Genomic DNA, 23,446 nt, shown 5'->3' on the forward strand with positions numbered 1-23,446 from the left:
GAGAGAGCAGGTGAGCAGAAATACAAATCTTAGTTTCTACAGATCATTAACAGAATATGACCATGAAACAAAATAATTAGGTACTAGCTGTGCACATTAAGGAGGCTTATTTATAAACCCCAATAGATTTTTCCAAATCCAAGACAGAAGCTATGAAGAAAATACGTATCAGAGGCAAATTCAGTTCAACCAGGATGAAGATGTCTACTAACTAGATGCCAACTAACTAGATGCCAAGAAATGAAACAAGAGCAAGACGGAGAGGAAACATTTAAATCACCAGCAAGAAAAACATCATGTGACATGTCAGAATCAGAGCATGAACCAAGACATGAACGTGGAAAGAAGGGCAATTACATTCTCACTTGGGAGCCTGGTGAGAGTGTCATGGATGGGCTGGTCCTGGGAGCCGGAACTGGATTCTCACAGGTGGATGGGATGGGAAGGAAAGGGGACTGTGAGGCTGAAGCATAATCTGGGCAAAACCGAAAAACAAGGGCACGGAAGGGGCAAAATTCAAAGCCTGTGCAGTGTATGCTGCTTAGATTTCATAAGCTAAGGGACTTTTTGTTCCTTTCAGTTTTCTTTTCTTTCTCTTTTTCCCTTACCTCTCTCCTTTTCTTCATTCTTAGTTGGGGTATAAGTGTTCAACTTATCAGATGTATCTAATAGAATGAGGCCTGAGCAAAGGCAACAGGTTTGATAAATTAGGGATTCATTACAGACCTTTCAGTACTGCTGAAGGGAAAAATCACAATGGCACTGGACTGCAGAGGCCATGAGGGGTTGGAGTAGATGCAGGTGGTTCAGACTAGCACTCTCCAAACTGGGTCTATGTATCTACCCCCCAGTGTCAGAGTGTGGAGTCCATGAAGGCACGGGTAGGTTTTCTAAAAGTTGACTTTGCCTAGCAATGCATCTCACGATGCTGCCTGCTCTTTCATGACAGCCCTTTTCCTGCTTAACAAAGGAGAGGCACACTACTCCCCCACTCGGAATCTTAATACAGAATATCATCTAGGGGAATAAAAGCCTCCAAGGTGTCAAACAGAGGGATAATTTGAAATACTGAAATGAGTGAAACTTCCTTTAATCAAGGAATGCTAAACCAGGAGGGCTGTGTGTACTTCTGTCTCTTAAACATATTTCTCTTCAGAGTGTAGTGCCCCTTTAGAAATGGGTATTTTGGCTCTTACTGGAATGTTCTGAATTCAGATGTACTGAAGAGTGAGGCAAGGGAAGAAAGGACAACTTCTGCTTCACAACCAGGTCTCTTCCACTCCCTGACCACTGTTAAAGAATATCTAGAAAGCAAAGAAGTCAAAGAGTTCAGTGAAAGCAAAATAGTAAGGAACTGGTAAGATAAATGTTGAAGGTAGCAGCACCTTATTTTACTCAGAAGACAACTCATGGTCCCTACTTACCTACTTTAGAATTCATTCATAGGAATGATCATTAACACATTTATTTGAATGGAAAAATCAAGTTAGACTTTCTGCCATAAGTAAGTCTGACCTCGCTGATTCAAGAACTGATTTTGTCAGCTAGGTTATGTGGCAGATATTCTCCATAAAGTGAATTCAATGTGGAATTCCAAGTTTTAACAGAATGTACAAAAGTTATGATATCAGTAAATAAGTATTTAAGCTAGCACTCTCCATTCTTTCAATCCCTACTCAACATATTGGGTTAAGCAAAGTACCTCTTGGTCATTTTATAAATCTTGGTGAAATCTTTTAGAAACAAATTGATTTGCAAGTCAAGCACTTTACAGTTCTTTATTTTCAACAAAATTGAAGGAGATTAAAAAAAAATCAAATATTGATTGCTAAGGAAAAAAGGCTTCAATACATACAGTGTGAATCGTTAGGAGCTGGTCTTGGCAACCTTGAGAAAGTAATTTAAGCCTCATTTTCAGAGCTGGAAAATGATGGCAATAATAGGAGTAATTTCAAAATATTTGGATAAAGAGAGGAATTAAATGATCTAATGAATTCAAATATTTACACAGTGTTGAGTATGTAAGAATCACTTAATAAATGCTAAGTGTCAGATTTATTGAACTTTTATTATATTGTAGCTTCACAATCTCTGTAAGTTAAATGTAATTATTTCCCTTATATAGGTCTGGAAGGAAAGATTGAGAAGATAAACTAATGTGACCAATGTGGGGGGGAAAAAAACTTCAGAGAGGTCCTAATGAATAGACAGCTGAGAGATCACTAGCAATAATTTGTGTTACTAGATCACTATGAGGTTTCAGAAAATAACTCAGAAGTTGTTCAAAGAACTGAATGACAGTGCTATAACAAAACGTGCTCCATTCCCATCCACTTGTTCATGAAAACAATGTTTCTTAACTCTTAGAACTATAAAAACAAAGAATGCAATCAATGCTGAAATCTATCCATCTCATTCTAGGAATAAGTAACATTTATCCAAAGATCAGGACCTAATTGGGGAAAAAAAAAAAGCTCTCATTAAGAGATTAAATTTACATTTTACTTTTTACATTTAATAGTTATTTATCAAAATGTGTAGTATAGTTATATTGCTTTGATCAACTGAAATTGCAACTCAATCCAGAAGGAAAAAAAGGTGTTAACATTTAATCAGGAAATTTAAATTCATATGTATATTTTTACTGCGGTGAAGCATACTTTATCAATATAATCATAAAAGACTTTCAAGCATACAAGTGAATCCCATTAGGATATAATTCTGCAGAACAGAAATGAATAGATGAATTCAAGAAGAAAAGGATGAAATAAAATTTCCAACAGTTAAAGAAGAGCTTGCTCATGTATATATTTTTAATGAATAATAGTAGACACAGAATTTCTATGGCTATTTAGGTTCCATTTGAAACATTTAATAGAGTGACGTAACATGATATAAATTTCATCTTTGGCAATTTCATCTTATGATGGTTTTTCATCTTATGATCTCAAATTAAAACTGTGTAAGCAGAAACATAGTTTTTCAAATTTCTCGTCAGGGCCACTAAGCAAAAATATTTGAAGACCACTGGTCTCCGACCCTGACTGGATGAAGAGAAATCCAGACATCTGAGCTCCGTCATAGATTTTGTGAATCCAAATTTCCAACATTGGTCTCAGAAACCTGAGCTTTCAAAACTCTCCTGGGTCCTCCTGCAGGTGATCCATCGAATGTGGAGTCTACTGTAATCATCCTTTCTAGTAGTTGGGTAACAAAAGAGAAAACAAAGAAGATGAAGTGGAATAGGATGAATTTTAACTTAGGACAGAAAACTAAAATACAGTATAAATATAGCTGTATATGGATATATAAAGATAAAAAAGCCATACTAAGAAAGGAATAAAACTCGATCTTTTAGCAGTACTTTCCCTCGCTTTCTCATAGTTTCCTACAGAGAGGATAATAACTCATTAATGAGACAGTAATAATAAAGGTTGACAGGCTAACTAGAGTTGAAAGAGAAGGCCTAAAGATACAGGAGTAAGCCGGAGAAAACAGAGGACACAGTCTGAAAGAGACGAATGGAGATGGGAGAAGAAAGGAGTTTACAGGCCCGACATAACCTGAAGCCATGAGGGAGGAAAACGATTTACATTAATAGGCAAAACTACAAAATACAAAATGAAAAAGAAAAGCAAACAAAAATAGAGGAAAAAGGCGACAGGGTTCAATTTTTTGATCCCTTGTATTAATAAATTAAATATAATAAAGAGAGGAATGCTTTAAACCAGTGGAATATTTATACTCCACTCAAACAATTCAAGTGCTCAAATTTATAATGATAAACATCATTAAACTGAAAGCTAATTCATGTACAGATCAATTGGCTAAACGGCAAGTTAGCTGATACACCAAATTTAATTCCTTACCAAAAATGGGTCCATTTTTAAAACAATTTATACAATTTAGAGCAATTCATTTCGAATGGGATGGGTTTTAGCAACTTTTAAAGATTCATGCTAAGTTTCTGGCTAACTGGATTTTATTTTGTCTTCATGGCAGTATTTTAAAGAATGTCTGAGTTATCAAAAGCCAAAGGTCATAGAGTGTTTGGGTCTTAACTTTATGTTAGTATTCTGAAAACCTAATCTCATAAAAAGTAACCAAATTAGCTTAAGATTAGAGCCCAAAGTTTGTGATGCATTTAAAAGTAAATTGTAGACATCACTATACATCTGTGCTGGTTTGAATGTATTATGTCCCCCTGAAAAAGCCATTTTCTTTGATGCAATCTTGTGGGGCAGACATATTAGTGGGGATTAAGTTGGAACGTTTGGATTAGGTTGTTTGCATGGAAATGTGCCCCACCCAACTGTAGGTGATAACTCTGATGAGGCATTTCCATGGAGGTGTGGCCCCGCCCATTCAGGGTGGGCCTTGATCAGTGGAGCCATATAAATGAGCTGACAAACAGAGGGAACTCAGTGCAGCTGCAGTTGTGAGTGACATTTTGAAGAGGAGCTACAGCCAAGAGGGGCACTTTGAAGAAAGCACAGGAGCTGCAGATGAGAGACAGTTTGAAGACAGCTGTTGAAAGCAGACTCTTGCTCCAGAGAAGCTGAGAGAGGACAAATATCCTGAGGAATGAACATAGATAACACATCACTGAACAATATAATTAAGAGTAAGAAAGAAAGAAATACATAACACTTTTATTTTGATTGAGTAACAAGAGATTAAACTAGACCAGGCTCCTTGAATTCCTTCCCATTAAAAATATTAATATACTTGATAAGGGATAAATTAATATTCTACTAAATGATTTTTCTGAAAGCAAGAAAAAAATAACAAAAACAAAAACCTATCTAATCAACTAACTAAAAGACATCTATTTAGTTTGATAAACACTGAAGAAATGCAGAAAAAAAATAAGGCTTGAAAAAATTCTATGCTATTTTCAAAAATAATAAAATACGAGGCACGGCAATATCACTCTTGAGGGGGAAAAACAAATTTTAGTTAGAGACAAGAGAAATAAAAAGTATGCAGACTGGAAAAAAAATAATATTTGTTCATAGATGACATGATTGACTGTATCAAAAACCCCAAAGAAACTACAAAAATGTTCCCGGAACTGATCAGCTATGAGTACAGCAAGGATGCAGGATTCAAGGTCAACATATGAAATTGGTTTTCCGTGTGCCCACTTGAATAATTGGAATTTGAAGTTTAAAACCCAATACCATTTACAATCGCATGCACACAAAAATGAAGTATTAGCTATAAATCAAGGAATTTTAATTAAAAAAAAACATTGCAACAATATTTTAGAGAATATAGTCCCCATCAGAAATTGGGATGGCCCACATAAAAACAGCTGCAAACCACTGTTCTCAAAGCATATATTTCTTTTTTACTTTTAATTTTTATTTTAGTAACATACATACAACCTAAAATTTCTCCTTTTAATCACATTCAATCATAAAATTCAGTGGTGTTAATTACATTCACAATGCTGTTCTGTCGTTACCACCATCCATTACCAAAGCTTTCCCATCACCCCAAACAGGAACTCTGTATCAATTAAACACTAACTCTCCCTTCCCTAACCCCACCCAGGCCCCTGGTAACCTGTATTCTATTTTGTGACTGTATGAATTTGCTCATTCTAATTATATCATAACTGTGAGAGCATATATTTGTCCTTTTGTCTCTGGCTTATTTCCTTCAACACAATGTCTTCAAGATTCATCCATGTTGTCACATGTATCAGGACTTCATTCCTTTTCACAGCTGAATAATATTCCATCGTGTGTATATACCACACTTTGTTTATCCATTCATTGGTTGGTGGACACTTGGGTTGCCTTTTTTAGCAAGGGTAGTTAACGCTGCTATGGACATTGGTGTATAAATATCTATTGAGTCCCGGCTATCAATTCTTTTGGGTCTATACCTAGAAGTCTAATTGCTAGGTTATATGGTAATTCTTTTTTTTTTTATATAAAAGGGATTTATTAGGTTTCAAATTTACAGTTCTAAGGCCATAAAATTGTTCAAACTAAGGCATCAACAAGAGGACACCTTCACTGAAGAAAGGCTGATGGCATCTGGAACACCTGTCAGCTTGGAAGGCATATAGCTGGTGTCGGCTGGTCCTTTGCTCCCGGGTTCTGGTTCCAAGTAGACAAAGCATATTTTTATACTGCTATTTGCTTAGAAAACCAGAGCCCCTCATATAATTTTTATCCGAATAATGGCCTAAAACATTGTATTTAATAAACTTCCTTAAAAATGTAGGAATAGCTCACTTCTTATTTTTCCCTAGAAATGTCCCCAGAAAACAGATGCTTTTTCTCAAAAATATAAAGGGGAAAATGATATTATAGTAAAATGGAAATAAATACCAGAATATTTAATATTAAGATGCAGTAGATCTAGTCAAGACTGGGAGGTGAGGAAATAACAGATCCCATTCAATTAATTTATGTAGAGCACTTCCATTTCTTTCTAAAGAGCAATCTTACTTCTTGCTGGGTAGTCACATATAAAAAAGAAAGCCAAAGTGAATGAAGAACTTATCAAGAAGGATATTTGGCTAAGATCTGTTATAAAAATTAGTCATGAACTTTACATGGGATCAAAGACATCAGAAATCAAATAGCTCTGCGATACCATACGGATTATGACACAAATATACTTCTGTGATACTATAGGCTATGATACAGTATCATTTAAAATGTAAAGGCTATTAATAATTCCTTTACTAGTCTATTGTAAATACTGAACAAAGCCTTTTCAGCATTGAAAAGAAGAACGACCAGGTCTAAAGAATCAGTCATAAGGCTTTAAAACCACCTAAGTTCAAACTATACTGCCTAGTTTGTGCTTGTTACATTTTTCTGTGGTATTTTCCTCTGAAGAACACTCTTAGGCTAGACAGCTATTCATATATAATCAGGGACAGGAAAGAAAAAGGCACAAATAAATGGAGGCCAAATAAAAAGTCCATGTAAGCAAGGGAATTATCACCATTATTTTTATGGAGACAATTTTATAGGCTAAGGAGACAATTTTATAGGCTAAATTATAAAATTTCCAATATATTATTTTTATAAAACACCAGCTAAGGAAGTGTAGACAAAAGGCATTCCAACTCTAGACTTTCAAGGCATGAGGCTCAGTTCTACCCCACATCTTTTCTGAATCTCCTGCTCCAATGCACTGGTTCACCTCTAGTACAAATCTCAGATTTCTTTCAATCTTCAGAACAAAAGAGAACTTATGAATTGCCACATATGTAGGGTGGGTAGGGTACTACAATGTGGAGAATTCAACATACTATGTACATTTTAAGAATAATGCCATCAATTTACAAACAGTTCTCCACTCACAACCAAGCACAATGCTTGGCAGAGTAGGTATTTAATTTAGGGGTACAGAATGAAAATAGAAATCCTGATAATCCTAGACTTGTGGACAGGATAAACAGGGTTACGGCAATGAATTACGGTATGGACTGTTTAGATCAGTACCAATAAAGCTGCTATCACAGGGTGAAAATCAGTCAAGCATTTAAGACTTGACTGGGACATCTTAAGGAGATGTCCCATCTTAAGAGGAAAATATCACAGAAAAATACAAGTGCAAACTAGGCAGTGCAGTTTGAACTTAAGTGATTTTAAGCCATATGACTTTTTTTAGTTTTTATTTTTAATACCACATCAATTGGCAGTTTTATAGGAACCAAGATTTAAGCTCCTTAGGTGCTACTGGATTTTTATGTTGCATGTACATAGTTTCATTAGTGATTTTTTAATCTACAGGTTTAAAAAAATCCTGCATAGCACAAATTATCCGTCCAATCATCTAAACACAGCAGCAGCAAAGCAAAAGAGATAGGTGCAGAGGCTTCCAGTGCAGCAGGGAATCCACTGGAGGGGAAGCCCAAAAAGACAATCAGTTCACTGACTTCCTGGGAGAGCAAAGGATGAAGACGGAGGATTTATTTCCTACTATGACATGAAATTAGCTGAAAAACTCAAAAGAAAAGGGACTAAGGGGATAAAGACCTCTGGATAGAGTAAACTTAAGGAGCAGTGCTGGGGCACTGGTTCAATTCCTAGATTACAGCAAAATATTTCATAATAAACTGAAAGATTCAAGAGGAGAAAATCTAAAAATAATAAAAGAGGATATTCCCCTTGCTTACTGACATCTGGTTGATTTGCAGGTTCCTGAGTTTGATGCATTAACAATAACATGAAACTTGGTACACCTGAGATACAGCAATTAGAGACAGTCTCTATGTATCATTTAACTTGCTGGGTTATTCTGCAGCTTTGGTTCTATCGAGGTATTTTAAAAGACACATTTTCATGGAGACAGTATGATACTGCATAAAAACAAGGGAATCTGGAGATAGAGAAAAAGTCTAGAATGGAATTTTTGTTCATCACTTACCAGCTCTGTGATCCCAGAAAAGTTGACCTTATAGAGATTAGTTTCTCCATCTATAAAATGGGCCCAATAAACCTATATCTCAGGGTTTTCTAGAGATTTAAATGAGACAATTTATTGGCAAATAATAAGCAATTAATGTCACTTCTTTCCTCATAATTTCCCTTTGGGGAAAAATCTGGATTTTCCCTTTGAAATCATAATTCAAAAAATAATATTCTTTATTTTTTTCAAAACAGAGCCACCATGGAGAGAAGCAAATGAACAAACAAGCAAGACCTCTCACCTTAGCCCTCCTTTCTCTGTCAGCTGGAGTATCCGTCCAAATCGATCGATCTCCAGACTTGTCATCGGATCTTCTCTTAAAAGCTCTTGGCCCAAGACCAAAGTCTTTCATTTCAGGAGGAAGCTCAGTCATCCAAGACTCCCTTGTAATTGCTTTGGATGAATCCTTTAAGAGAAGTAAAAAGTTGAAAGAAAAAAAAAAGCATGGAAATTATGTACGTACTATTGTACAAGTAACTTTCTCAGTTGAGGTTTTAAAGTTATTTAACAGAAAATTATGGAAAGGACTGATGTTTTTACATTCTTGCTAATGAACCTTACCTTTTAAGTTTTTTGCCAAATTGATGATTAAAAAAAAAATTGCATTTCTGTTTTAAGTTGAATTTTCCATTCTAATGAGGTTGAACATCTTTTCAAATGTTTATTAGCCATCTGTATTTCCTTTTCAGTAGAGCCTGTTCATGTCCCCTGCACATTTTTCTAGTGGATTGATTTTTTTCCTTACCACCTTGCAGGGGCTCTTTGTTTTAAAGGTTATCAGCCCTCTCACATATACATTACTAATACTTTCATCCAGTGATTCTTTTGACCTCAGATAATCTTTAGTTATACAGAAATTTTTAAGTGGGGAATTTTACCAGTCATTTCCTTCGGAGCTTCTGGGTTTTCTCGATCTTAAATTTCTTTTAACATATGTATATTTTAAATTTTTATTTTGAAAATTTGGATTTTTAATCCATCTAGTGTCATTTCCGAGGGTAAAGTGTATTTAAAACTTACATCATCTCCCTTAGTCAGTTTCTCTTTCGTTCTCTGGGCCCTTTTTTCAAACTCTGCCATTACATTACAGTTAACCGGTCTGGTCACAGGCATCGGACCAACTATGTCCTCATCATCTTCACTGCTGTCTCCTTTTAAAACAAGACATTACCTTTAAGCAGAGTTATAGGTTACAGAAAAGGATCCTAAATTACTTAAAATTTAACTTAAACTGCTTATCCACAATCAAGCAAAAAAGCAAACATTGTATTGCTGGCTAACCAGTGAACAATGAGAACCTTTTCCTGGCTTCCTCAGGTATGCCAACAAAGGCACAATCAATTTTAAAAACTACTTGAATAGATACGTGGCATATGGACTGTCAACACCTATTCACCATGTGTTCATGGAGACAATACATTATTTTGGTTCTCTTCTTGATATACACGCAAGTGGTCTCACAATTCTTCTCAACAGAGCATTCCACGTAACTACTACCAATTAGTCCGAGTTGACAAAGTTGGAAACTATTTTTCATTCCTGTTACAAATAAAGCTCTTTGGAATACGATGCACACAAGTAAGGCATTCTTGGGAGCTGTACTAGCCCTAACTACTCGGTATAGTCCACCAAAAAAGAAATGGTGTGCAAGAGTTAGTGAAATGGTGACCCGAATGAGTTAATTTGGTTTCAAAAGTAGCTCACTCACCCCAAAGATGTAAGTAATAGTATTGTAATAATTGAATTCAATTTGTTCTTATTACGCTATTCGTGTATGATTCTGTTAGATGCTATATATACACTAAGATTTAAAGGCAGTCCTTGTCCTCAGGGAAAAGATATAGAAGAGTAACAATCACATGTTTGTCTTCCAGCTCTGACAGGTGGCTGCTGCTTATCTTTCAAGTTACCAGGATCAGAAGTTCATCTGCACTGCTTTCATTAATCCAAATAACTTGACAATTTTAAATTGTCTTGTGGTGTCTTATAAACCACATACACATGTAAAAATGTTTATAACTATGGACTTTGGCAAACAATGTGTCATTTGAGCCTCACAACAAAACTGTGAAATGGGCAGTATTATTCCTGTTTTCCTTTTGAGGAAACCTAGCTTAGAAGTTTATTTAGAAAGGTTAAAAATTTGCCCGAGGTTATAAAACTAGTACCTGAGATTCAGATATTCTAAGATCAAAAACAGTATTCTTGCTACTTATAACACAGCAGCCCCTATATTATTTTATTTTAATTGTTAAGGATTGAACTTTAATTTATAGCTTATTGCTACAACAATACAGTAAGCTCTTTGATGTCAAAGACATTATCTTAAACCATACTTACAGCCTCTTATACACATGAATACTTTGTAAAATAAACTGAGCAGATAAAAAAGATAAAATGAACTTTCAAAACAGGAAGAAACATGGTATCAACATGGTACTAGGTTTAAGATGATGGGGTGAGCTAATGGCATTTTTACTTTCATCTAACATGAGATGTTTTTATGAGTGTAGACCTTCAGCATGCCTTGGGAGGCTGTCCGAGGTTTTTAGAAATAAAGATCACTTAGGATACTGGGAGACACAACTATGAAATGGAGAAGCAAACAGGAAAGTAGGCCCAACACACTAAACTGAATACGAGAAGCCAGATCATAAACCCACACCCAATCTAGGCATTAAATTATTATAGAGTCCTAGACAAGTTATTATTTTTTATTTTATTTTTAAACATGAGCTATTTTATACTAAAATACAATGGAAATCCTGCAACCAAAATTATTTATTCGGAACCATGTATCCCAAAATACAATGGAATTACAATTTAAGCTGCTGAATTAGACCTAATTTCAATACCCCGATTTGTCCCTGTATTAGCCGTGGCACCTGAGGTTTGTTATTTAACCTTTGAGTCTGTTTCTTTGTCTTTTAGATGAGGATTATAACTGTGCCAAGTGGTAGCTCCTCTATTCCTAAGAGAACCCTACATTTTGCTCATTCTTTTTGCAGCCATGATGGCCTCAAGAAACTAGGCCCTTCTCTCACTCCTGGAAATAATGTTGATAATTCTAAGCCAATCACTTTGGTCTCACTCCTCCTGTCCAAATAAAGTTTAGGTGTGGGTATATGATTCAATTTTGGTCAGAGACGTGAGGGGTAGTCTACGGGAAACACTGTGGAAAGATTTTCCTCAGTCTAAAAAAGAAGCCCAGGATAGGGATCAATCCCCTTTCTGAGTCTGGACACTGCATCTGCATGTGAATCCTAGGATGCTGGCTACATCTTTGGCATAATGATGGGAGTCACCTTAAAAGGACAAATGAACCTACTATAGATACAGCAGAAAGGTGGAAAGAACCCGAGCCCTGGATATCATTAGGGTGCTGAATTAACCGACTCAGGAATAACTTTCCTCCAGGCCTCTTTTTATGTATGAAAATATTTTCCTTATTTTGAGACTATAGAATATATACTACCCAGGGAATTACATAAACAATCCATTGGTTAACTAAGTAGATCAAGACAAAGTTCCATTTTGAGCTGGATCTTGTTATTTGATCACCATTTGGATGAAATTAGTTTAAGCAAGTAATGTGCTTTGTGATGCCTAGCTTATGGTGAGTGTTCAACACATGTTAACCATTAGTACTATTGCAAATGCCTTAACTTGGGGGTATATGTTGTGAATGAAAGACTAACAGATGCCCCAGCTCAAGAAAACATGAAAACAGAAATAGAAGTGTTTTTTGAAAAAGGATTAAGGGAAATCATGAAGCCAATAGTTCAGAACCAGGAGTACCTTAAACAGGTATACCATAGTGTAATCCCTGCCCCAGCTTTACCTCCACTTTTTGCTAAGCTAGAGAACAAAGAACATATAATTCCCTGGGAATTATATAAATAATCCATTTGCTAATTAAGTAGCTTAAGACAAAGTTCCAACTATGAATGAAGTTGAATCGTGCTACATCTTTAAAATATTTTTCTCAACTTTTTATTTTAGAAAATTAAAACCTACAGAAATGTGCCAAAATTGGTACAAAGAACACCCATATACCCTTACCCAAACCCATCGATTGTTAATATTTTACCACATTTATCTTTCTCCTTTCTTCTCTGTGTGTGTACACATATGCACACACACGTACATTTTTCTCCTGAACCATTTGAAAGGAGGTTGCAGATGGCATGACAAGGCCCTGGACTGCAGCAAGCTTCCTTGCTACTCTGCTAGGACAGTAGGTTCATTGTTCTAGTACTCTCTTACAGAGTGGTACTTTGAGGCTGTGAGTTCTAGCCAAGGGGTTCATTGGCTCTCCCCTGCATGATCGGGCCTTAAGTTATAGCTCCTGTCCCTCACCCCAATGCTCAGGACTTACAGCTGGGTTCTCTAAAAGCACTGTGGTCCCGATGGGTAATCTTATATCTACTGCTCTGGCTTTGAATTCTCTCAATGTCAGTAGCATCTGAGGTTTTCCTTCCTTTTGAGCTCAGCTGTGCACTAACTTTGTTGCTATTTTATTTCCCCTGCATCTTCTGTGTGTGGGGGGGACAGCAGGGAGAGCCTGGCCTGATCATGTCTTCCTTATGGCTGGGAGGCCTTCCTTTAGTCATGTATTCTTGTATTTAACAAACTTGTCAGAAAGGATCTCTAATACTGAACCTCAATTCTTCACTGTTATTTCTTTCATTGAATCAGTGGAGGCAGTAATCAGAACAATGATAATAGTGGAAGCTGTTATAAGTTGAACACTTAACTATTCTGATCTAATCCTTCCAACGACCCTGTGAGGTAAGTATAACAATCTGCCTGTTACGGTTGATGAAACTTAGCTGTCAGGGTGAGGCGATGTGTGCTAGGACTCAAAGTTTGGTGTGGCTCTTGCCTACCTCTCTGTCCTTCTTTAACCCTAACTTCCTTCCTCTCCACCTTCTCCTCTGCCTTCAAATAAGCTATTTGCACTCTCTTTAACAATCTTCCCCATCCTCTTTGATGCACTATCTCCAATTCATCAGTCTTCAGAGTAGACCTAAGTCTTTCTCATTTCTTCAGATTAGTTTAGATTTCTCTGTCACGGTTTATCTCCCTTTAGTATCACTTATCACATTAGAATTATTTGCTTATGTCTGTATTCTCTACTACATTGTAAGCTTGATGAGGGTAGGAACTGTGTGTCTGACTTATCCCTTCATCTGATAAATATTTTTGACTGTCCACTATGTACCAGGCACTGGGACTAACAAAATCTCTGTCTTCAAGGACTCACATTATACTGGGCAGAGGTCCACAACAAACAAAAAGAAGTAGTAAAATAAATACCAGGTTAGGTGGTGATAAATGCCATGAAGAAAATTTAAAAAGGGAAGGAGACAGGAGTAGAGGGAAGAGGGGTTACCAATTTCAAACGAGATCAGAGATGATTTCATTGAGAAGGTGACATTCCTGAGATAGAGTGACAAAGGTCTGACACGCAAATCACACAGCTATCTGCGAGAAGAGTATCTTGGACAGAATGGACAGCAGACACAAACGCCCGGTAGTGGGAGTTTGCCTATTATATTTAAGGAGGAACAGCAAGGTGCCCAGTGAGGAAAGATCAGAGAAAAAGAGAAAAATCAGGCTGAGTAGGCACTCCTGGCCACTCTAAGGACTTTGGCTTTTACTCAGAGAGAGGAGCAAATTGGTAGTCCTGAGTATAGAGTGACACGATCTGACTTAGTTTTATCAGGACCACACTAACTGCTATGTTGAGAACAGGTAGCAGAGGGACAAGAGCAGAAGCATAAGACCAATAAAACAGGTGAAATGTGAGGGTGACATGCATCAGGGTGACAGCAGAAGTGGTTGGATTCTGGATGTCTTTGGAAGGTAGGGACAACAGAATTTGCTGATAGATTCATTTCTGCAACTATGTATCTGACACATAGTAGGTGTTCTATAAAAATCTGTTGGAAGAATGAATAAAGGACTCTGAAGTTCATCATCTTGACCACTGCACTATTATTTCTCTTCATTAACAACCTGAGTGTCGCTACTGAATTCTTGGTGGAGAGGATCAGGAGTCTCGATATGATATGAATTCATATACAGAAGGCACTGCAGTATAACAGAGTGAACAGGTGATTCCAAGTCAAGAACTGGGTGTGAGCTTTGGTTGTGATAAATACAAGTTGTGTGATCTTGGGTAAGTTACCCAATCTCTCTGGTCTTTAGCATCTGTAAGATGTGGATAATGTCTATTTTATGAGGCTGTGGAGAAGATAAAAATAATATCCATGCATGGGAAAAAGCATTACAAATTATAAAGCATGCTACAAATCTCAACTATTGTTAAGCACTGGGCTTCTAATCAGAAAAACAGCCCTCATACCGTACTCCAAAATTATTTGATGTACCTTTTTATAAAATCACTCACCCATCAGTGTATGTATTATATACAGGTACCACAATTGGGTAGGTAGTTAATTTCAGGATAAAGACCATTATTGAAAAGCTCTTCAGCTTTCTCTCCTCCAGGTCAAATCACAAACATTCCTTGAATTTTTCATCACGTTTTATTTTCTAACACTTTAAAGCCTCCCTTCAAAGATGAGAAGAATAGGTAACACCTTTCAATATTCTATTTTTGTTATTCTTCTAACAGAATCTCAGGTTTGTGAAGACTTTTGATTTCATGTTATAATCTTAAATTAATCTGAATACAACCATGTCATCATTACATTTGAGTTCAATAACTGTAGTTATTACTACATAAAGTTTTGAGGTTTTTTTTTTTTTCTTATTCTTTAAACTAAAATTTTCCAAACCTTGGAATTGAAATATGATGATACTTGTTGTCCTGGATCACCTCTGCCTTTGTCGCTTTTCTGCGTAGATTTAATAAAACCAGGTGGTAATGCAGGACTTATTATAGGCCTGAAAAATAAAATTCACTTTTATCATTCTCCCTGACTTCAAAAGCAGTTTTCAAAATAAAAGTTCACAAATATAAAAATCAGGTAACAACAAATGTTGAGAATGAGAATTTAACAAATTTTACTATTATTACCTATTTTTTTACTAGTATTACCTAGTTTTTCTCCCCCAGGTATTTTTTTTTTTTTAATCTGATTTTTACATTTTAACTTTCTACTTGTTAGCTGATAATTAGAGACTAAACTAATAGTTCTCAATCCTTGTGGCACTGGGATATGCCCCCTGCTTCCTAAAAGAACTATGTTAAATTAAAATGATACTGTTTTTTAAAAAGTTCTTATTATGGACTGATGCCTGCAAAGGTCTTTTTCTATTTTGTGCCTTGGTTTTCAGTTTTGGTACTCATTATCTACTGAAAAATACCTTAGGAGCATGACAATTATAGTCAGAACTATTAAAGTATAAATTGAGCTCTGATAAGGGCATATGCAGTATGTGCAATACAACAGATGCCAGCAATCCGTGATACATGTGCCAAGGTGGTATGAAAAACTATACACTGCCCTTACTAATAATCCAATAATGATGTGGAAGAGTAGAATAATGCAGCTAGCTCATCTGAGACCTGCAGAAGAAGGAAAAGGTGCTGTGCCAACCACATTTCAACCAGGGCTCCTTTTCGTTTCCTGAAAACAACCCTGACTGGTATAAATGGCTCCGTTTTCCAGATGGGGAAAACAATGCCCATGGACAACACAAATAGTAAGTGGCAGAGCAGGGGTTTGAACCTTGGTTTACACTTGACACTAAAGTTCATTTTCCTTCAAGCTGCCATGTTGCCACATTCCGAGGAAATTGCCCTCAGTTCAAAAGGGAAAATAGCCTGAATTCTAGGTCTTAAAAACAAAAAAAACCTTACTTTATGTAGGGAAAAAATAAAAATGGTATTGGCTACTTTTTCATACTTTTAAAGTTTCTTCATCTTTTCTCTCATACCTGTTTTTTTTCCCAAACGTGTCACTGTGCCAGAGCTACAAACCAAGATGACACTGATGCCAAAGCTGAATTTTCCAGGTTTCACTGTATTCAATTACAACGTCACAGACAAGCTTCCTGGCATGGGAAAACAGTTCTGATACTGGTCATTTAATAATTTCTTGTCTTGGTTCATCAAACCACTTTGAGCCAGAAAAGCTCTGCTTATGTAAAATGGGGAAGTTTGGCATTGTTAAAGATCAAATTGGGTAACATTCTTAAGCTATAAAGTGCTATAGGGAAGTCTAGCATTATTTTTTTCTGAGTATAATTTTTAGCAAATCTACAGATAAAATTACAGCTCATTTCTCCAGCCTCAGGGAATTTGTGGGGATAGTTACTGCTACATCTTAAAACACAGTAATGGAAAACAACCATGGCATACTATGGTTGTATAAAGGCCTCTGAACCCAGTATATGTTACCAACTATTTATTTCACACATTTTATTATTGTCCAAAATATAATCATCAAGGAAGAAATTGCTAAACAACTAAGCAAAGTACTTTCTTAAAAGACATGTTAAATCCCAGGAATCAGCAAACTTCCTGTAAAAGGCCAGATAGTAAATCTTAGGCTCTGAGGGCCACATATGGGTCTCTGTGGCATACACGTCTTTGCTTTTTTAAATGTAAAAATCATTCTCAGTTTGGGGGCCATACACGAACAGGCAACCCAAGGGCCAAAGATATATGGAAACTACAAGCTGTCAAATGTGGTTATAAACTTGGAATAGAAAACGAACAACAGTATTTTCTACCTGTTCATATACATTGGTGTGTAGTGCCTATGAATGGTAAACAAATTAGTGTGAAATTTCACATTCAGCATTAAAACCTTTTACACTTCAGAGAAGAGAAAAATCATTATTATATGCTTACTTTGTTCCAGGTACCATATTAAGAAACACACATATGAAAATAAATATAAAATCTCAATCATCACAATTCTGTAAGGCAGGTAGTGTTATCCTATTTTACAGATGCCAAATTTGAGGTTCTGAGAAGTTAGTCAAATTGTCTAATTTGGCCCACAGGGATCTGTTTCTTCTATCAATAAACAATTAAGAAAGTACCTGAATTAGAAGTCGGTATACTGTCAGGATTCTAGCCCAGCTTTACCCTGTACTATGGATACAACCTTAGGCAAGTCACTGGACTTGTTTCCTCGCTGTTTAAAAAGACAGCGGGAGAGGGCTGGCCTTCTACCTACTCTACTACTGTTAGTATCACAGAAGAGAGATGGAAGTTTTTTTGTAAACTATGAAGTGTTAGAAAAATGTACATAACTTTTTATTCCATGAAACATTACCATTCACTATGATTGACTTATTTCAAATATTATATAGATATATAAATTGAAAACAATTTCAGACCACTCTTTAATGAATTAATACACGTTGGTTGAAATATTTAGAGAGGACTGGCCTGAAATATTACATATTATCACCTTGGAGGAGACTCATCCTGCTTTCTAAACCCAGGAGGAAGGGCTGGTCCAAAAAACCCATCATCATTGTCGTCATCCTGATTTCTCCACTGTTTTCTGAAAACAGAATAATGTAACTTTATCTGTGCGTATACGTCAAAAAATTTTTCACAAAGAGAAATTTTCATTTTTAAAGGAAGCATTAACTTCAACTAGTTGGATAAACATTGAAACAACTTCTTTATAGCACTTATATATCAATTTCCTGTATTTAATGAAGTACTGAAGAGTCTACTTACTAGTTGTTTTTTGAGCAAAAAGTTTGCAACTTTGACTTTTAATCTCGTTTAAGGAAGGGTTTTAAGTTGCTAGTCTATCTCATGGCCTTCAAATTGCATCAGAAACCCTTGCTATCCAATAATAAACAGAGACTCAACTTCTCAATTACATGGACTCATACTAAGGCCAGATAAACATTCACTGCATATATAATCTTTAAAATAAATTCTATGATTTAGAATATTTAGTCATTTCAATAATATCTTCCAGAACAATTTTTAAATAAGAAATTTACTGAAATTCTAGAGCTCTCCACAGTTGTACATTACACGTAAATTTCTTTGTAAAAGACATAGTTCATGATAAAATGCTATATGAAATGGTTTCTTCTGCTGTATAAATATAGATATGATATCCCCTGACCAGCTATCTGTTCCAGCCAACTTATACTGGATTTGAAGCTTGTGTTATCATTTAATTTAAGTAAGTGACTGACCTTGCAGTTGGACCAGCATGATCTTCTTCAGATTCCCAATTTCCTTCTTCATACAAGAGCTACTATCCTCATCACTATCTGATGAATCCAAACTACTGCTTTTATAATTAGGGGGCAAAGCAGGTCCTGCAACTAAAGAAAATATACATATTGTGTATGTCAAAACCAACAAAAACTGGTTCAATGAACCCACTGAATGACATTCTTCACTTTCTGAAATTCACTGGACCAGCCGTCTGTCATTTGTTATGGATTTTAACATCAATTTCTAATGTTTTGTGTATACTGGTTTAGCCTTTCCAATTATACTGTAAGCTTAAGAAGGGCAGAAATCAAGAATTGGATAGCATAACTATGATATTCACAAGAATGCTAATACCTAAAATTATAAATTTAACAATAGCATATAATTTCCCCAGTAACATGCAATTTTTGCGTTGCTTGGTGCACTTGCCAAAACAATTAAATGACTTTTTCCCCTAAAGACAGCATATGGTATACATATTTATGTCACAAAGCCAACCAAACAACAAATTGGCCATTCCGTACTTTAATCTATTAAAAATCAAAATATCCATTCTGGTTTCTAACTTGAAAATAAATCACCATATTTATCAGTTGGTTTTCTTTCCAAGATAAGTTTTTAAGCAGAAACAAAGTCAGAATCCCTCTAAAATTTACTGCTGTCTAGTAGAGATACACAAAAGAGCAAGAGGTTACACTGGGGTGGGATGCCGGGGAGTATGGTAAAGGTCCCTTGGGCCCATTCACCAAAGCTCTCATGTTACCGCTCAGCAAAATTACAAATTATTATATGATGTCACCGTATAATGTTGTCATGTCACAAAGACACAACTTCTGTGTTGATCCAGAGTAATGACGCTAAAAGTCTATTGTCAAAGTGGATCAAAGTGGCATAAAGAAATAAAGACCTCCATAAAGGTAAACTTATGGGTACTTACAAACAAATTCTATTGTCATAATTTCCAAGTCTGGATGTTTATCAGAATCACTAAAATATCTATTTTTAAAAGATTCCTGGGTCTTTCCCCCAGAGATTCTGATTTAGTTGGCCTGTCAGGCCTGGAAATATGATTTTCAAAGAGCTTCCCAGACATGCCATGTGTTCGATGTTAATGATAACAATTTAAAATAATAAAAGAAAATTAACATGTTTTGAGTTCTTACGTGTTATGCACTGTTTTAAGAGATTAACATGCGTTAACCTATTTAACTGACAACCCTATTAGGGAGGTGTTGTATAATAAAGAACTTGGCTGGCCTTTGTCCCTGGTTCTTGGAAGATACCCTCTAAATTTCTGGAATTTCCCAGACAGACCATGCCGTATCAACCTGATCTCAGGGGAGAAGTGAAAGCTGGAGATTACATTCAATCATGTGGGCATGGGTTCAATCAATCATGCCTGTGTCACAAACCCCAATAAAAACTCTGGACACTGAAGCTTGGATGAGCTTCCCCAAGCAGTACTACACATCAGCGTGCTGGGAAAGTGATGCGTCTGGCCTCCATGGGGAGAGGGGCATGGGAGCTTTGCATTTTCAGGCCCTCCCAGACCTTGCTCTATGCGTATCTTCTTTTGGCTGGTCCTGATTTGTATCCTTTTTGTGATAATAAAACTGTAACTTTAAGTATAGTACTTTTCTGAATTTTAGGAGACGTTACTAATTTTGCACCTGAGGGGGTGGTGGGAACTCCCAAATTTGTAGCCAGCTGTTCAGAAGTAAGGGTAGCCTTGGAAACCCCCAAACTTGCCGCTGGTATCTGAAGTGAGGGTGGTTTTGTGAGGACTCTGCTCTCAACCTGTGGAGTCTGGCCTAACTCCAGGTCATTAGTCAGAATTGCACTGCAGTTGGTATCAGAAGTTCTTGTGGAAATGTCACTATTATTTCTATTTTACAGATTAGGAAACTGAGGCACAAAAAGGTTAAGTAACTTGCCTGACTTCACCCAACTAAAGAGAGGAGCCAAGATATGAACCCAGGAGTCTGGTTTCAGAGACTACACCCTTAACCACTGTTACGGTGCCGGCGAGTTAAAGTACGAGACAGCCAAACAGAATTTAAAGAGCCTTTATCAGCCGGCCAGCGACTGCCGTCTGTCACTCCACGCAGGGAGTTCAGTAAGCAGCAGTCCCGACCTGAGAGTGCCTGAGACTTATATAGGCAGAAACTACATCCTGAAAATGCAAGCAAGCTACTTCGACAAAAGCAGAGTTGGCGGTTAATTAATGGGTGCTTAAGATCTTTAGCAAGGTTGAGAAATTTTCTCAAGGCCGGTGCAATGATTAATTATTGAAACGGTTACGCTTGGCTAATGCGTACATCCGCAAGTCTCACTCCCTAAAACGGCACAGTTTCACTCCCTTCTTCTCAGGGCTTAATGTTTACTTTGTAGTCACTACCGGTTGAGGGGGAAGGGGACTCTTGTTACAGATTAAGGAGAGGGGGCCCACTTCACCACTATCCTATCCAACATTCAGTATTCATTATCCATCCTCCAACAAACACTTTCTGGGTAAATACTTCTAGAGAAACAAAAAGAAATATCAATGCGCCTGGTTAAATTGCTGTTATGCAAATAGGAGAACAGGGAAAAGGTGAGTACATATGTGGGAGGATAATTTTACATAGATAATTGAGGGCAGGACTGGGGTGGAGGCTTCAACAATGAGAGGACAGTGGGCATGTACCAAGCTGAAGGGAGAGCATCCAGACAGGGGAGCAGCTTTTGAAAAGTCCTACAGAGGGAATAAGCTAGATGTGCTCGAGGACAAAAAGGACAGTGTGGTTAAAGCAAAGTAAGCAAAATGACAGAAGAAAGTGGATGGTACAAAGGGGCCAGATCAAGTACTTTCAAGCCAGACAACCCAGATTGGAATTGCAGCTTGGCCACTTACTTGTTGGGTTAACTGAATAAGTCATATAACCTTCCTGAATTATTTTTCTTCCTCTGTAAATGAGGTTAACAATAGATGCAAATTCAAAGGATTATTGTGAAGAATGCATTAGTTAATGTATGCAAAGCACTCAGCACAGGATAAAGCATAGAGTAAGGAGGTTTTAAGTTCGGAAAGACTTGACCTGAATTTGGGAACAACAGCCAAAAGGGGATCAGAAAGAGGAAAGATGAATTAGGGAAAAAAAGCTAATTAAGAAATGATTAAATATGCAACATACTTTGGAAAAAAAAAAAAAAGCAAAGAGCACTTGCTAATGGTTTGGATGCGGAGAGAGGGCAAAAAGAAGTGAGAAGCCTCAGGGTTTGAGCTCGATTGGCTAGCCAGGTGGGTGGTAATGCCTTCCTCCAACATGAGGAAGACCAGAGGAGAGAGGATTGGGGGAAAAAGTCAAAAGTTTTGTCCTTCACATCTTAAATTTAAAAAATTTCAGTTGTTCTGTCAGTAGCACTTTGGGGAGCAAATCCTGCCTTAGTTTAAAATCCAGGAATATAGTGAATCAGAAACAACATGCATATACGAACGCAACTAGATAACCTGGTTCCATTCTCTTCTTCAACCTTAGTTGAAAAGAACCTTACTTGCTACAATAAAAGGATGACTTTTAGTGGCCATAATAGAAATGAGATTTGTAAGGAAAATCTTTGGGTATTAATACGGCCTTGGGGCAGTCAACCAACAAAAATTAGACCCAGAAATGAGAGATTTACTCTTTCAGCTTTATTTTTCTCTAACTATAGTGTCAGTTCCAGTCTATTAGTTAAACATTAAGGAGATAAGATATGCATGGAGGAGTCTAAGAAGCATTTATTTGGCAAAGACAAAGTGCCTACTATGTGTTAAGACTAGAAGACCATTTTGCATTGATGAGGACAAACAATTTAAATATAGTGTGTTAAATATCTATATTTAGAAGATGGAGAAAGAGGAAGGTGTGACAATGTTTGGGATAGTTTGGAATGACTACAACAGGGTGACATTTAAGTTGGATCTTGAAGGATGGATAGGAGTTTGTCAGATGTGTCAAGAACTGAAAAAAGAGCGAGGCCTGAGCCTAGAATATTGATAGCCGTACAGAAATTCGGTCTGATTTGAGCATTGTGCGTGTCACACACACAACGACAGAAGAAAGGCTAGGGAGGCAGGTCCAGGGCTAAAGAACAAAGAGTTTTCTGCTGAGAGCCAAGGTCTCCTACATCTGAAAACGATACCGCACAGAGGTAAGGAGCGCGGGCTCCATTGTTCTAATTCGGGCTCCACCACATACAAACGACGTGATCCCGGCACCTATCTGAGCCTCGGTTTCCAGTTTGTGACATGGGAATAGAAAGTCTTCAACACATAATTCCTGAGAGGATTAAATGATTGAACATGTATCAACCGCTTAACACAGCGTCCGGCTCATATTAAGAGCTAAATTAGAATATATCAACATCATAATGATTACCAGGCTCACGCAACGCACCCAATTTTCTGAGGAACACCCCACCGCCACCTTCTCGCTACTGCAGCTTGGGGAGGGGTGTGGAGGGTATTAGCTCGCGCCGGGCCGCGCCCACTCCCCGCTCCTCCGCCCTCGCGTGCCTCAGGGGTTCCCCTCAGAGAGCTGGGCCGGACCACCAAGGGGGGGGCCTGCGCTTACCCGGGCTCGGGTCCCGCTCCTCGTCCTCCGCCCTCCCTTCAGCACTGAAGCCAGGTGGCAGCGCCGGCCCGATCACATCCCTCGCCATCTGACACACACAAATCTTCGCGCAGGACCAAATCTATCCTCAAGGCAGCCCGCGATACGCCGCGAAAACTGGAAGTTTTTCCGGCGCGGACCAATGACGTCTGGGCCTGTGATTGGCTGCGTCGGGTAATTCTCGCTAACG

The 23,446-nt window shown here is 37.3% G+C and overlaps 1 pseudogene; it reads right to left on the bottom strand.

The window, feature by feature from the left end:
• Positions 1–2,856: 2,856 nt before the first annotated feature.
• LOC119507267 lies at positions 2,857–23,386 on the bottom strand (annotated as a pseudogene).
• Between the last annotated feature and the right edge of the window lie 60 nt (positions 23,387–23,446).

This window comes from Choloepus didactylus, chromosome 12, assembly GCF_015220235.1.
Source record: "Choloepus didactylus isolate mChoDid1 chromosome 12, mChoDid1.pri, whole genome shotgun sequence".
In the NCBI taxonomy this organism is placed as follows: Eukaryota; Metazoa; Chordata; class Mammalia; order Pilosa; family Megalonychidae; genus Choloepus; species Choloepus didactylus.